Source organism: Cyprinus carpio, chromosome A6 (genome assembly GCF_018340385.1).
Source record: "Cyprinus carpio isolate SPL01 chromosome A6, ASM1834038v1, whole genome shotgun sequence".
NCBI lineage: Eukaryota > Metazoa > Chordata > Actinopteri > Cypriniformes > Cyprinidae > Cyprinus > Cyprinus carpio.
Genome location: NC_056577.1, coordinates 12,408,282 through 12,421,596, shown reverse-complemented (window position 1 = coordinate 12,421,596; position 13,315 = coordinate 12,408,282).

Here is a 13,315-nt window from a genome sequence, read left to right as displayed (position 1 = left end):
TACTTTTTGTTCTTTTTGTTCATTAATTTGTTTCATCTAGTTTTTCTACTCTTTCATTCGTTTTGTTTCTGTTTTCCTCTCTCTCGTTAATATTAATTTATTTTCTCTGGTTTTCTTTTCCTTAGCTCTAGCGCCAGCTGATCTCTCTTAGCAATCTAAGCTGTGGCTTGTCTGACACACCTGTTCCCTTCATCTCATTACTCCCCCTATTTGTCAGTGTGTTCTGTGAATTGGCGTTTTCAGCTTCTGTTCCGTCCTGTCTCGCTCATCTGGTCTAGATGCTAGCTTGTTCTCTGCCCAGTTGGTGTAACGTGTGCTTTGCCTCAGGGCTTCTCGGACTGTTCTACTGGATTTCGACCTAGCCTGTTTTTGACACCGTTGCTGCCCTCCGTCCACAGCCCTGTCTGCATCTCGCTCAACCCCATCTGCTCAACTATTCTCCTGCCTTCCGATTTGGATTCGTTGCCCCTTTCTCTCCTGGCGCTTATGGAGGCTGAGCACGCTGCCTGTACGCTGTGCAGTTTGGAACTAAGGACTGAGACGTTTTACGAACTGAGTAGCATTTGATTTTTCTTTTGGGACTATTAGGCCATTAGCTGTTTTCTGTTAATAAAATTATATTTTCAGACTCATCCGCTCTTGGGTCCTTTTCTGCCCTGACATTAACAGAGGCCAGAGATGTTGAAGACATACGCAAAGAGAAAAATACAATAGCAGGCAGATCACTCACTGTTCATGATGCACAAACTATTGGAAGAAAGTCTTAAATATTGATTTAGGGGTTTATATGAATGTATTTCTGAGAGGAACTGACTGTCTTCAGAAAAGTTTAGATGGTATTTTCTTTTCATCTGGTCTCTGTATAATTCATATTAAAGTGTTACAGCGATAACCAAGGAAATGCTGTATCTCTGTTGTTCCATGAACACCACCTACTGTCAGAGAGTGAAACTGTGTATCATTCAGCATGTCTGCTGTATGTTTCATTCAGGCATGTAGCATAATTTCACAAAGCTAGTTAGAGCATTCTGTTTTTGCTTCAAATTGGGTTATTATTAAATAAATTCAGTGCACACAGACTGAAGTAGTTTAAGTCTTTGGTTCTTTTAATTGTGGTGATTTTGGCTCACATTTAACAAAAAAAAACACCAATCTCAATAAATTACAATATGGTGACATGCCAATCATCTAATCAACTCAAACACCTGCAAAGGTTTCCTGAGCCTTCAAAATGGTATCTCAGTTTGGTTCACTAGGCTACACAATCATGGGGAAGACTGCTGATCTGACAGTTGTCCAGAAGACAATCATTGACACCCTTCACAAGGAGGGTAAGCCACAAACATTCATTGCCAAAGAAGCTGGCTGTTCACAGAGTGCTGCATCCAAGCATGTTAACAGAAAGTTGAGTGGAAGGAAAAAGTGTGGAAGAAAAAGATGCACAACTAACTGAGAGAACTGCAGCCTTATGAGGATTGTCAAGCAAAATCGATTGAAGAATTTGAGTGAACTTCACAAGGAATGGACTGAGGCTGGGGTCAAGGCATCAAGAGCCACCACACACAGACGTGTTAAGGAATTTGTCTACAGTTGTCGTATTGATCTTGTTAAGCCACTCCTGAACCACAGGCGTCTTACCTGGGCTAAGGAGAAGAAGAACTGGACTGTTGCCCAGTGGTCCAAAGTCCTCTTTTCAGATGAGAGCAAGTTTTGTATTTCATTTGGAAACCAAGGTCCTAGAGTCTGGAGGAAGGGTGGAGAAGCTCATAGCCCAAGTTGCTTGAAGTCCAGTGTTAAGTTTCCACAGTCTGTGATGATTTGGGGTGCAATGTCATCTGCTGATGTTGGTACATTGTGTTTTTTGAAAACCAAAGTCACTGCACCCGTTTACCAATATATTTTGGAGCACTTTATGCTTCCTTCTGCTGACCAGCTTTTTGAAAATGCTGGTTTCACTTTCCAGCAGGATTTGGCACCTGCCCACACTGTCAAAAGCACCAAAAGTTGGTTAAATGACCATGGTGTTGGTGTGCTTGACTGGCCAGCAAACTCACCAGACCTGAACCCCATAGAGAATCTGAGGGGTATTGTCAAGAGAAAAATGAGAAACAAGAGACCAAAAAATGCAGATGTGCTGAAGGCCACTGTCAAAGAAACCTGGGCTTCCATACCACCTCAGCAGTGCCACAAACTGATCATCTCCGTGCCACGCCGAATTGAGGCAGTAATTAAAGCAAAAGGAGCCCCTACCAAGAAGCATGTAAAACAAAACTTTTATTCAAATTCTGAATTGGTTATAGCCTAGAAAGTGAGCTAATAGTGCTTCAATATAATCACTAAAAAGCTGTCACTCACTTCAATTTATCGCAGTCTAAAAATGTTCCATTATAATCAATGAAGCTCTCTAAACTGTACATATAATATCTTATTTACTTAGTGTCTATGTGTAGCATTTTGCATTGAGTGAATTATGACTGTCTCATGCTGAATGCATGAGAGTTGGCATCCCATCTATTTATATATTTCTTTATTAATATCTTAATATATTATTAATATCTTAATAATATATTATTAATATCTTAATAATATACTATTATATCTTATATTAACCATTTGCACACACAAGCATTATCCGACTATGCTCCTCCTGACCACAGATGCAGGTTTACAAGCCACTTTTTCTTGAGTTTTTCAGTCAATTTCTTGCCTTCTTGGCCCCTTATGAACAACAACATTTCCATACACGATAAAAGTTCCTTTTAGTTTTTTTAGTTTGACCAATTTGAGTATCCATTAACAATGCAAAACATAGGCATTTCAGGTTTCTGCTAGCGATTCCTATTAAGAAAAATCACTTCCTGCCCTCCAGCTGCATTTCGCACCATAGCAATGAGATCATGTGCAAACAACATATATGCTTTGGTCAACTCCCTGCTTACCATGGTGATGAGATACATAGCAGACTGTGGTCATTCAATGGCTGGATGTCTAAGTGGTGCCCGCAGAATAGCATAGGTTTCATAGTCAATTGGACAAGTTTTTGGGGCAGTCCGGACCTGTTGACCTGTTGTGCCACACTTCTCTCTAAAAATATGGCACATAGTCTTAGAGTTTGTACTTGACTAACTGGGGCCCAGGTCAGGAAGCAGACAGACTGGCTAAACCGCCTGTCTGCTAGCCACCTTACATCACAGAATTCAGTTAATACTCAGCACATAGAGACTCTTTCATCTAGATATCATACTATAGAGACTGTGTCTGTTCCCTGAACTAGCAAACACAAAAAACATCCAAAACAATTTAGGGGTAACAATTTAATTGATGTTCAACAAAAAGAAAAGAAAAGAAAAGAAAAGAAAAGAAAAGAAAAGAAAAGAAAAGAAAAGAAAAGAAAAGAAAAGAAAAGAAAAGAAAATATATAATACAAATAAACAAATGATAAAGCTTGGCTTAATGAATATTAGATCCCTTTCTACGAAAGCACTTTTTGTAAATTATATGACCACAGATCATAACTTAGATGTGCAGTGTTTGACAGAAACCTGGCTAAAACCAGATGATTACATTATTTTAAATAAGTCTACCCCTGAAGATTACTGTTATAAATATGAGGGGAAGTTGTTGCTACAATTTATAGTAATATTTTCAGTATAATATTTTTTTTATGTTGTTTTCTTTGGTGGAGGGGGGCTGCTGGGGTGATGGGGGGTGTGTGGGGGAGACACAGCATCTCGTTCCCTTCGGGGAACCACAGTTACATACATAACCTCGAGACGTTCACCTTCAGGAACTCGAGCTGTGTCGAATGCTTTGGGAACGAGAATACCCACTGCGCCATATGAGCAAGTCCCTGTCTAGTGTGTATCTGGTGAGCACATCAAGAAGAGAGGACTTGGGTCCCTGGAGTAAATGTCAGGTCCAGACTGTAGAAACTGAAAATGTGTGTGGAGAGGACCAGCCTGCCGCAGCACAATCATCCTTAAGGGCCGCGCCCACTGATAAGGCTTTGGAGGCCGCCATACCCGTGGTCGAGTGCACTCTGACCCCCATGGGTGACTGGAGACCAGAGGACTCATAGGCCAGTGTGATGGACTCAACCACATGGGCACTTTAGGGACATACCCGCTTCTTGGGTAAAGGAATGCCCTAAACAAACACAAAGGCAAGAGCCTGGAGGTCCGCTATCCTCTTCAGTGAGGATATAGCGAGCAAGAAGATAGTCTTAAGCATGAGGAGCTTCAATGAGTTCAAAGGGAGCTTTACACAGAGCCTCCAAAACCACTGCCAGATCCCAAGAGGGCACTTTGGTGCACTGTACTGGCCTCAGCCTACAGGTGCCACGGAGGAAACATGTAACTAACAGGTGCCTTCCCACAGACTGACCACCCTGAAGGGTGTGGTAAGCAGCTATGGCTGCCACATAAACCTTTATAGTGGAGGGAGATAGCCCTGTGGAAAACCGTTCCTGCAGAAACTCCAGAACTGAACCAACTGGGCGGTTGACTGGGTCTTGCAGTCGCTGTCTGCACCAAGAGGTGAAAAGTTTCCACTCCAAGGCGTACAGTTTCCTCATGGTGGGAGCTCTGGACTGGAGTATGGTCTCAACAACCTCAGTTGAGAGACCGGATGCTATGAGTTGTGCCCCCTCAGTGGCCACACCTACAACTTCCATAACTCCGGGTGGGGGTGAAGGATGGTGACCCCCGCCTGAGAAAGGAGGTCCCTCCTGAGTGGAATCTCCAGTGGAGAGATGTCAAGGAGGGACACCATGTCCAAGAACCATACTCGGGCTGGCCAGAACGGGGTTACTAGCAAAAGATGGACCCCGTCCCAGCGTACTCTCTCCAGAACTCCCGGGAGCAGAGCGATCAGGGGAAATCGATCTGCATCATGGCATCCAGCCCAAGTGGAGCTGGATGCATGAGGGAGTACCAGGGCGGACAGTGTGTCATTTACTGCGATTTAAATAGATTCACTTCCGCCTGGCCAAACTCCCCCCAAAGGAGCTCCACCACCACTGGAGCCTCCATTCCCCGGGCCTCAGCTCCTGTTTCGACAGGATGTCTGACCCTGATTGAGATACCCAGGGATGTAAACTGCTCTTAGCGAGAGGGATAGGAACTTTCCCTGAGCCCACAGGAGGATCTGGTGCACCAGCCTGTAAAGGAGGCATGAGTACAGACCCTGCTGATTTATGTAGGAGACCACCATATGTTGTCTGTGCAGACAAGCACATGATGTCCCCTTAGGTCTGGAAGGAATTGTTTCAGAGCTCGAAACACAGCCAACATTACTAGGCAGTTGATGTGCCACATGAGATGATGGCCTTCCCACAGATCTGGAGCAGCGCGGCCACTCATACCTGCTCCCCAATCCGTGAGGGAGACATCCGTCGTTAGCATTACACAATGACAAGGAGCTCCCAGCGACAGGCCTTGTGACAGGAAACAAGGTTTCCTCCACATGTCTAAGGTACGTAAGCATTGCCGCATGACCTTGATCGTGCAAAGCGGGTTGCTCCTCGGGGAAAACCCCTTGGCCCTGAGCCACCACTGCAGGGGCCTCATGTACAACAGGCCAAAAGTTATCACATTGGATGCAGCTGCGATCAGACCCAACAGTCTCTGAAACTGTTTGACAGTAAGTGACTGGCCTTCTCTCACTACCCTCACAGCTGTGAGAATCACTTTGATACGAGCAGGAGACAACTGTGCCTGCATCGTTGTCGAATCCCACACCATGTCCAGATAAGTGGTCCTCTTTAGTGGAGAAAGCACACCTTCAGCATTCTGCCTTCATCACTACATCAGCCTACATCATGATAAGTATTCATATTGTTTAATGCACTTGAATTGATTGTTTCACATAATGCTGCACAATCTTTGCAAGCTCAGTTGTCACCTTAATGAGTATTTAATGGAAAGATGACGCTAATATATTTTTCAAACTTCAATGTTCTCATTTACGACTCATTTTCAACAAAAGAGAATATTTAATGATTTTTTTTCCCAGACTTATTCAATAACATCCAGTGTTTGGAGCAAGTTCCTTTTGTTATCTGACGTGGTTTCATATCTTGACGCTTCATTATTATAGGCCTATAAAATATTTTCACAGATAAAGACTACGTCGTTTTCTCGTGAAAATATCCAATGCTAGCACACCGTTAATCCATCTGTTTTCATAATCATTTGTCTTTATGTTCCTTCAGTCATTAGGTTCTATTTGTGTTCATTCTACTACAATTTACAGCTTTAAGTCTCTCTTGCTGTGTAGCCTTTTCTGTGTGTTTTCGGGCTGATTCATTGATTTCTATTCATACACATGCAAATGTGTTGGACCAGAAACGCAAGCTCATGTGAATAGTTTTGGATTTTGCTGCATTCCAAAGTTCAAGCTTAGTGAACTCTGACTTGTTAATTTGTACCATGCGAAACTGTGTGACCAACAGCAGATTGATACATCACCAGCATGACTTCATAGCTGAATTAAAAGAACATAAATGTAAAATGGCAGCACTGCAGGAAAGTGGAGCACATTGCATGTTTCTATATTTTAGGCATATTTTTATGTTGAATTTAAGTTTTTAAAAGAGTGAGTGAATTTAAGTTTTTAAGTTTTTATAATGACCATTGCAGCGTACAAAGAAAATGTGCATGCTCAAAGACTGTAGACGTGTCACTTGCATAGTTCTGAATGGGGAATAATGCAATGCTCAATATGGACACTCTATCGAAGGAAGCACACCTTCTCAGTAAAAGATCCAGATGTTAATCTGTAAAGTCATCATGTCACTGTAGCTGCCAGTAGAAGTCCCGACTGCTATATAAACAGGCAGCATTCTGAGATGCACGCTTAGGAATGCAGATGCTGGTCTAGCCTGAAACATAAGCTTTTTTTAAACTCTATTTCAGCAAAAGAAACAACATTTAAGAAATTTGATGTCAGATTTCATTGGTGATTTCAAATATGAGATTTAATCGTAAGCTTGAAGAACAGTTTTCTTTTTTCGAGCATGGCTCTTCAAGACATTATAAAGTGCGGAATTCCTTGTATGGGCACCTCTCCCGGAAGAACACAAGCACAGAAACCAGAGCAAGAGCACTCCCATCAATGTATGGATGGATCTGATTTTTAGCCATAGTTAATCTAAGACTATGAAGTTTTTGTTCCTGTTTTATTTATAGCAATGTCTCAACCACAGACGATCACTACGCATAAGCTGCACATGCTTGTTACTCTTTAGCTTCGCCTACAGCACACCTCCAGCAGCTTGACTATTTTCAGTGAGAAGTGTAAAGCTGCATCTTTCTTTTATAAATCTGATACAATTAAAGACTCTTTAGGAGATATGAAGGATGCAAAACGACTTTTTTAGGTTTTTAAGATAACACAAGATTGGCAGATACTGTGTGGTTATGTCCCCTCCAAATAAATAATTAAATGAATTGCAGAGCACTCTAATTTTGAGCTGTTTGTAAGATTCTAAGACTGCTTCTCTATTTTCATTTATACGCAAACTTCGCTTCAGACTGAGACTATATCAATTAGCTTCAGTTAAGTGTATTAGTCTGCATTGGGTAAATAACTAGTTGGCAGAGGTGGGATCAAGTCATTGTTTTGCAAGTCACAAATAAGTCTCAAGTCTTTGCAGTCAAGTCTTGAGTCAAGTCCTGAGTCAAGACAGACAAGTCCCAAGTCAAGTCCCGAGTCAAGACAGGCAAGTCTCAACTTTAAGATTCAAGTCTTAAACAAGTCATTAGTGCTCTTTGCCCAAATTAGTGTCTCAGTATTAATTACCATATATCAAATTAATAGTAATTTATATCAGGAAGGCAGGTAGAATATGTTTGACATAGTTTAGTGCAGTGGTTCCCAACCTTTTTCAACTCGCGGCCCACACAACCAAACACATATGTTTGCGCGGCCCACTGCAAAAAAAAAAAAAAAAAAAAAAAAAAAAATTACCTGTCCCCGCTATTGTTGGGTTAATAACTTAGTACTCAGAAGCTAGATTGTTGTATTTATTGAATGAACAAGAGCTGTGCGATACGGACAAAAAAAAAAAAAAAAAAACCTATCGCGATTTCTTTGATCAATTTTGCAATTTCGATTTTAATCACAATTTTGACACACAGATATTGATATTATAGCTTTACAGTCATAAATGCATTCAGGATGAATTTGAAACATTTCCAAAAGAAAACCAATTAGAGCTTTATCAAAATTGTAACGTCTCTAGAACAGACATAAGTCAAAATAATCACTATAGTAAAGATGTAACAATTTATGGCAAAAAAATATAAATAAATAAATCCTGAGTCCAGGGACTTTTTTCCTTTTTTGCCATACATTGTTTATAGAGCTCATTAATAGTAGCGGTGCCTCAGGTGTTGAAATATATTTGTTATACATTATACAGGTTCACACGTAGGCCTACTCCGTTTGCAGTGCGTATACAGTATGTGTATGCGGTGCAGAAGCAGCAGCGAGAGTGCATTATTGTAACGCGAAAGCACATTAAATTAATGCACGAGCGCGAATCTCTCTGCTCGCACCAGATTTCCTTTGCTCTGTAACAAAACCAGACGTGCTTGCTCAGATACACGCTCCTCTTGCCCGGAGAGAATAAGCGCACGCACTTAAAACGTGTCTCCTCTCACTTAAACTGCGTCCTGTGCACTCACAACTCTCTCTGTGCTCATGTGCTAGATATTAATTATTTTTGCACGTTTTTATTTTTAGCCTTTTACCGCGTGCAATGTGAACGCCCTGATCCGTTAACATGAGCTCGGAAAAAAGGCGCATTACAGACAGTGTGTGAACCTGGAGTTACATAGGCATATGCCCAGTCTGTTCTGTTCTCGCGCTAGGAGCGTTGCATTCTGATTAGATCGGATGGCATACTGCGGGAGGTCAGGGACGCGGAAAATCGTGCTATAAAGCGATTTAGAAATCGCGCACGCTCAAATCGTCATTTTATGACGATTTCTATCGCACAGCCCTAGAATGAACTGGCAATGAACAGAAAATAACTCGATCTTATTTAATTATATATATGAAATGGTGTTATTATGTTATGACTTAGACATTTTACATAAATTAACAATATTATTTATTTTAATAGTAATTGGCGGCCCACCTGCAATACCATCGCGACCCACTAGGGGGCCGCGGCCCACAGGTTGAAAACCACTGGTTTAGTGTCATGTGAGATGAGTGCCTATAGTAAAACTACTCAAGTTCAGTTTAGGGATTGTGCCAAAATAGGACAAGCAGTGAAAAAAAAACTATTTTATTAGTAACAGAATAGCAAAGACAACATAATTTCAGAGAAATAACAGCTGTAACATACTTTGCATATGTGCATAAGAATATATGCTTCTAGGTGTTATATAAAAGCCAATGAGCCATTATTTGGAACCTCAATGAAACAGATTTAAAAATATGTGAGCGGAAATGCAGAAAGAACTGCTTTGAAAGAACTAGAAGAAATAACTGTAAGCATACTTTACAAGTGAGAGGAAACATTACATTTACATTACATTTAGTCATTTAGCAGACGCTTTTATCCAAAGTGACTTACAAATGAGGACAATGGAAGCAATCAAAATCAACAAAAGAGCAATGATATACAAGTGTTATAACAAGTCTCAGTTAGCTTAATGCATTACACGTAGCAAGGGCTTTTAAATAATAGAATAAATAAAAAGAAAACAGATAGAATAGAAAATGAATAGAGCAAGCTAGTGTTAGGGGTCTTTTTTTGCTTTTGTGAATTGTATAAAACAGATAGAATACAAAAAGATTAGAAAGCTAGATATATATATATATATATATATATATATATATATATATATATATATATATATATATATATATATATATACACATATACATATATATATACACATATACATATATATTAAGAATAGAATTAGAATAGTGAGTGCTAAAGGTCAAATAAAGATGGAAGAGATGTGTTTAAGCCACTTTAAGACAATTTTAAGCCAATTCTTGAAGATGGCTAAGGACTCAGCTGCTCGGATTGAGTTGGGCAGGTCATTCCACCAGGAGGGAACTTTTAATTTAAAAGTCCGTAAAAGTGACTTTGTGCTTCTTTGGGATGCCACAATCAAGCAATGTTCACTTGCAGAACGCAAGCTTCTAAAGGGCACATAAGTCTGAAGTAATGAATTTAGGTAAAGGGGTGCAGAGCCAGTGGTGGTTTTGTAGGCAAACATCAATGGCTTGAATTTTATGCAAGCAGCTATTGGTAGCCAGTGCAAATTGATAAACCGAGGTGTGACGTGCATTCTTTTCAGGTCATTAAAAATTAACCTTGCTGCCGCATTCTGGATTAATTGTAAAGGTTTGATAGAACTGGCTGGAAGACCTGTCAAGAGAGCATTGCAATAGTCCAGCCTGGACAGAACAATAACTTGAACAAGGAGTGCAGCATGTTCCAAAAGAAAGGGCCTGATCTTCTTAATGTTGAATAAAGCAAATCTGCAGAACCGGACAGTTTTAGCAATGTGGTCTGAGAAAGTCAGCTGATCATAAATCATAACTCAAAGGTTTCTGGCTGTTTTTGAAGGAGTTATGGTTGATGTGCCTAACTGGATGGTGAAATTGTGATGAAACGATGGGTTTGCTGGAACCACAAACAGTTCTGTCTTTGCAAGGTTGAATTGAAGGTGATGGTCCTTCATCCAGCAAGAAATGTCCGTTAGACAAGCTGAGATGCGAGCAGCTACTGTCAGATCATCAGGTTGGAATGAGAGGTAGAGTTGTGTGTCATCAGCATAGCAGTGGTATGAAAAGCCATGTTTCTGAATGACAGAACCTAATGATGCCATGTAGACAGAGAAGAGAAGTGGTCCAAGAACTGAGCCCTGAGGCACCCCAGTAGTTAGATGTTGCGACTTGGACACCACTCCAAGATACTTTGAAGGACCTATCTGAGAGGTAAGACTCAAACCACTAGAGTGTGGTTCGTGAGATGCCCTTCGCCAGTAGGGTTGACAGCAGGATCTGGTGGTTAACCATGTCAAAATCAGCGGACAGATCCAGCAAGATAAGTACTGAAGATTTGGATTCCACTCTTGCCAGTCTTAGGGCTTCAACAACTGAGAGCAAGGCAGTCTCAGTTGAATGTCCACTTCTAAAGCCAAACTTGTTGCTGGCAAGGGGGTTGTTTTGTGTGAGAAAGGCAGCGACTTGCTTGAACACAGCTCATTCAAGTGTTTTTGCAATGAAAGGAAGAAGGGAAACTGGTCTGTAGTTTTCTAAAAGAGATTGGTTGAGGGTGGGTTTCTTTAGTAGTGGAGTTATACAAGCCTGTCTAAATGTTGAGGGAAAAACACCAGTGTGGAGGGATATGTTAATGATGTGAGTGAGTGCAGGTACAACTGCAGGAGAAATGGCTTGAAGGAGATGGAATAGGATCAAGCGGACAAGTAGTAGGATGATTAGAAAGGATGAGTTTGGAGACTTCTCCCTCAGAGAGTGAAGAGAAGGATGTGAATGAGTGTTTGTTTGCTGGTAAGATGTGCTTGATGGATTGTGGTATGGAAAATTGTGCACTGATGTTTTTAATTTTATTAATGAAAAACGTGGCAAAGTCATCAGCTAGTAGAGTTGATGCAGGAGGGAGAGGAGGAGGACAAAGGAGCAAGGAAAATGTTTTTAAAAGCATGCGAGAGTTAGATGAATTGTTAATTTTGATAAATTTTTTGAAAAATTGAGTAGCCTATATTTTATAGTTATATATACAGTACTCATTTTGTAAAAGAAAAACTTCTTCAAATTATATTTTAAATGATCATTAGACCTATTGCCGCTTGCCCACTTCAGACATTAGGCCTAATATGCATTTTTCTTCTTCAAATTATAGCTAAATGGTTTGCAATGATTAATTTTAAATATTTAAATAGTTTTAATCAAGGTTTATCTAATAACTCTGTTGCACCAAACTTTAAACCATTAAAAATAAGCAGGTTTACATTTTAACCCATCATTTTTATCCTGGATTTAAGTTAGGCCTATATTTAAGATTAACTTTAATAATGTTGCATCGTAACTTTAAACTTTTATTAAAAAAAATAAAATGCACATGCAATTAAAATATGTTACTGATCAAACAAAAACAGTGGATATCTGACAAAAACAGGTCTCAGAGACGTGTTTATTACAAATAAAAATTAAAATTAAAGCACATCAGGTTGGCAGAGTGAGGGTCGTGGCGGGATGCCCGGGATGCGGATCCATCACTTTAAAAGTATATAATATTCAGAATTTTAATAGTTTTATTGTATTTGAGTAGCTTTTTTGTGTACTTCTACTTTTTAAAGTAATTTTTAAAATCTGTAATTTTACTTTTACTTTAGTATATTTTGTTTAAAGTATTGTATTCGCTACATTTTAAAACACATTAATTACTGAGTAAAAAAAAAAAACGCTCCCTGGAAACTCCTGCAGTAAATAATGGGCAGGAGGGCAAACTGGCGCTAAAATCACAAGAAAGATGCAGACGGACAAAACAGGCATTAGTGGTGCAGACACCGCTGAAAACAAAACCCCGTTATTTTCTTAAGTTGAACTCGAAGGAAATGAAGTGAACCCCTGGCCATATTTATGCTCTAATATGCAGTGTAAGCTGTGCTTACCCAGAGAGACCAAACTAGCAGCTTATAAAATCTCAACAAGACATCAACCCTTCGCAAGCATGTAGAGGTAAGATAAATAATTGCATCGCTGCATTGGTGGTTAAAATGAAGCTTTGACATTTTAGCAAGAGGTTTTGCACAAATTAGCCAAAAAGACAGTGGTGCGGAGTGTGCGATATATATCGTCTGCGATAATATCATAATTATTGTTTTAATGATGTGCGCGCGCATTTAGAGTGCGTTGTTTCACTGTGTGATTCAGTCTTGTAAAATGCATTTAGAATGATCACAAAATTGAAGATACAGGGGCAGAAAATTGACATATTTATATAATTTCATATAGTAAATCAAAATCACACAAAGAATGCCGTCTTTTTCTCCAAAAATCATCATGATTACATATATATTTCTTTCTTTTTTTTTTTTTTTTTTTTTTTTTTTTTACAACAGGTCAGTAAACAAGTTAATTAATAGTCTTTCGGTTTAGAAACCATATTGCCTGTTTTTGCTCTATTTCTACAACAAAAAAATAATTCCAAATACAGCTCCAAAGCACAGTTTTGCGTCTCGGAGCAACATGACAGTGTTTTGTTCCTTAATGAATCAACCGTTTAAATGATTCGGTTCAATCGCAATGACTCACTTAT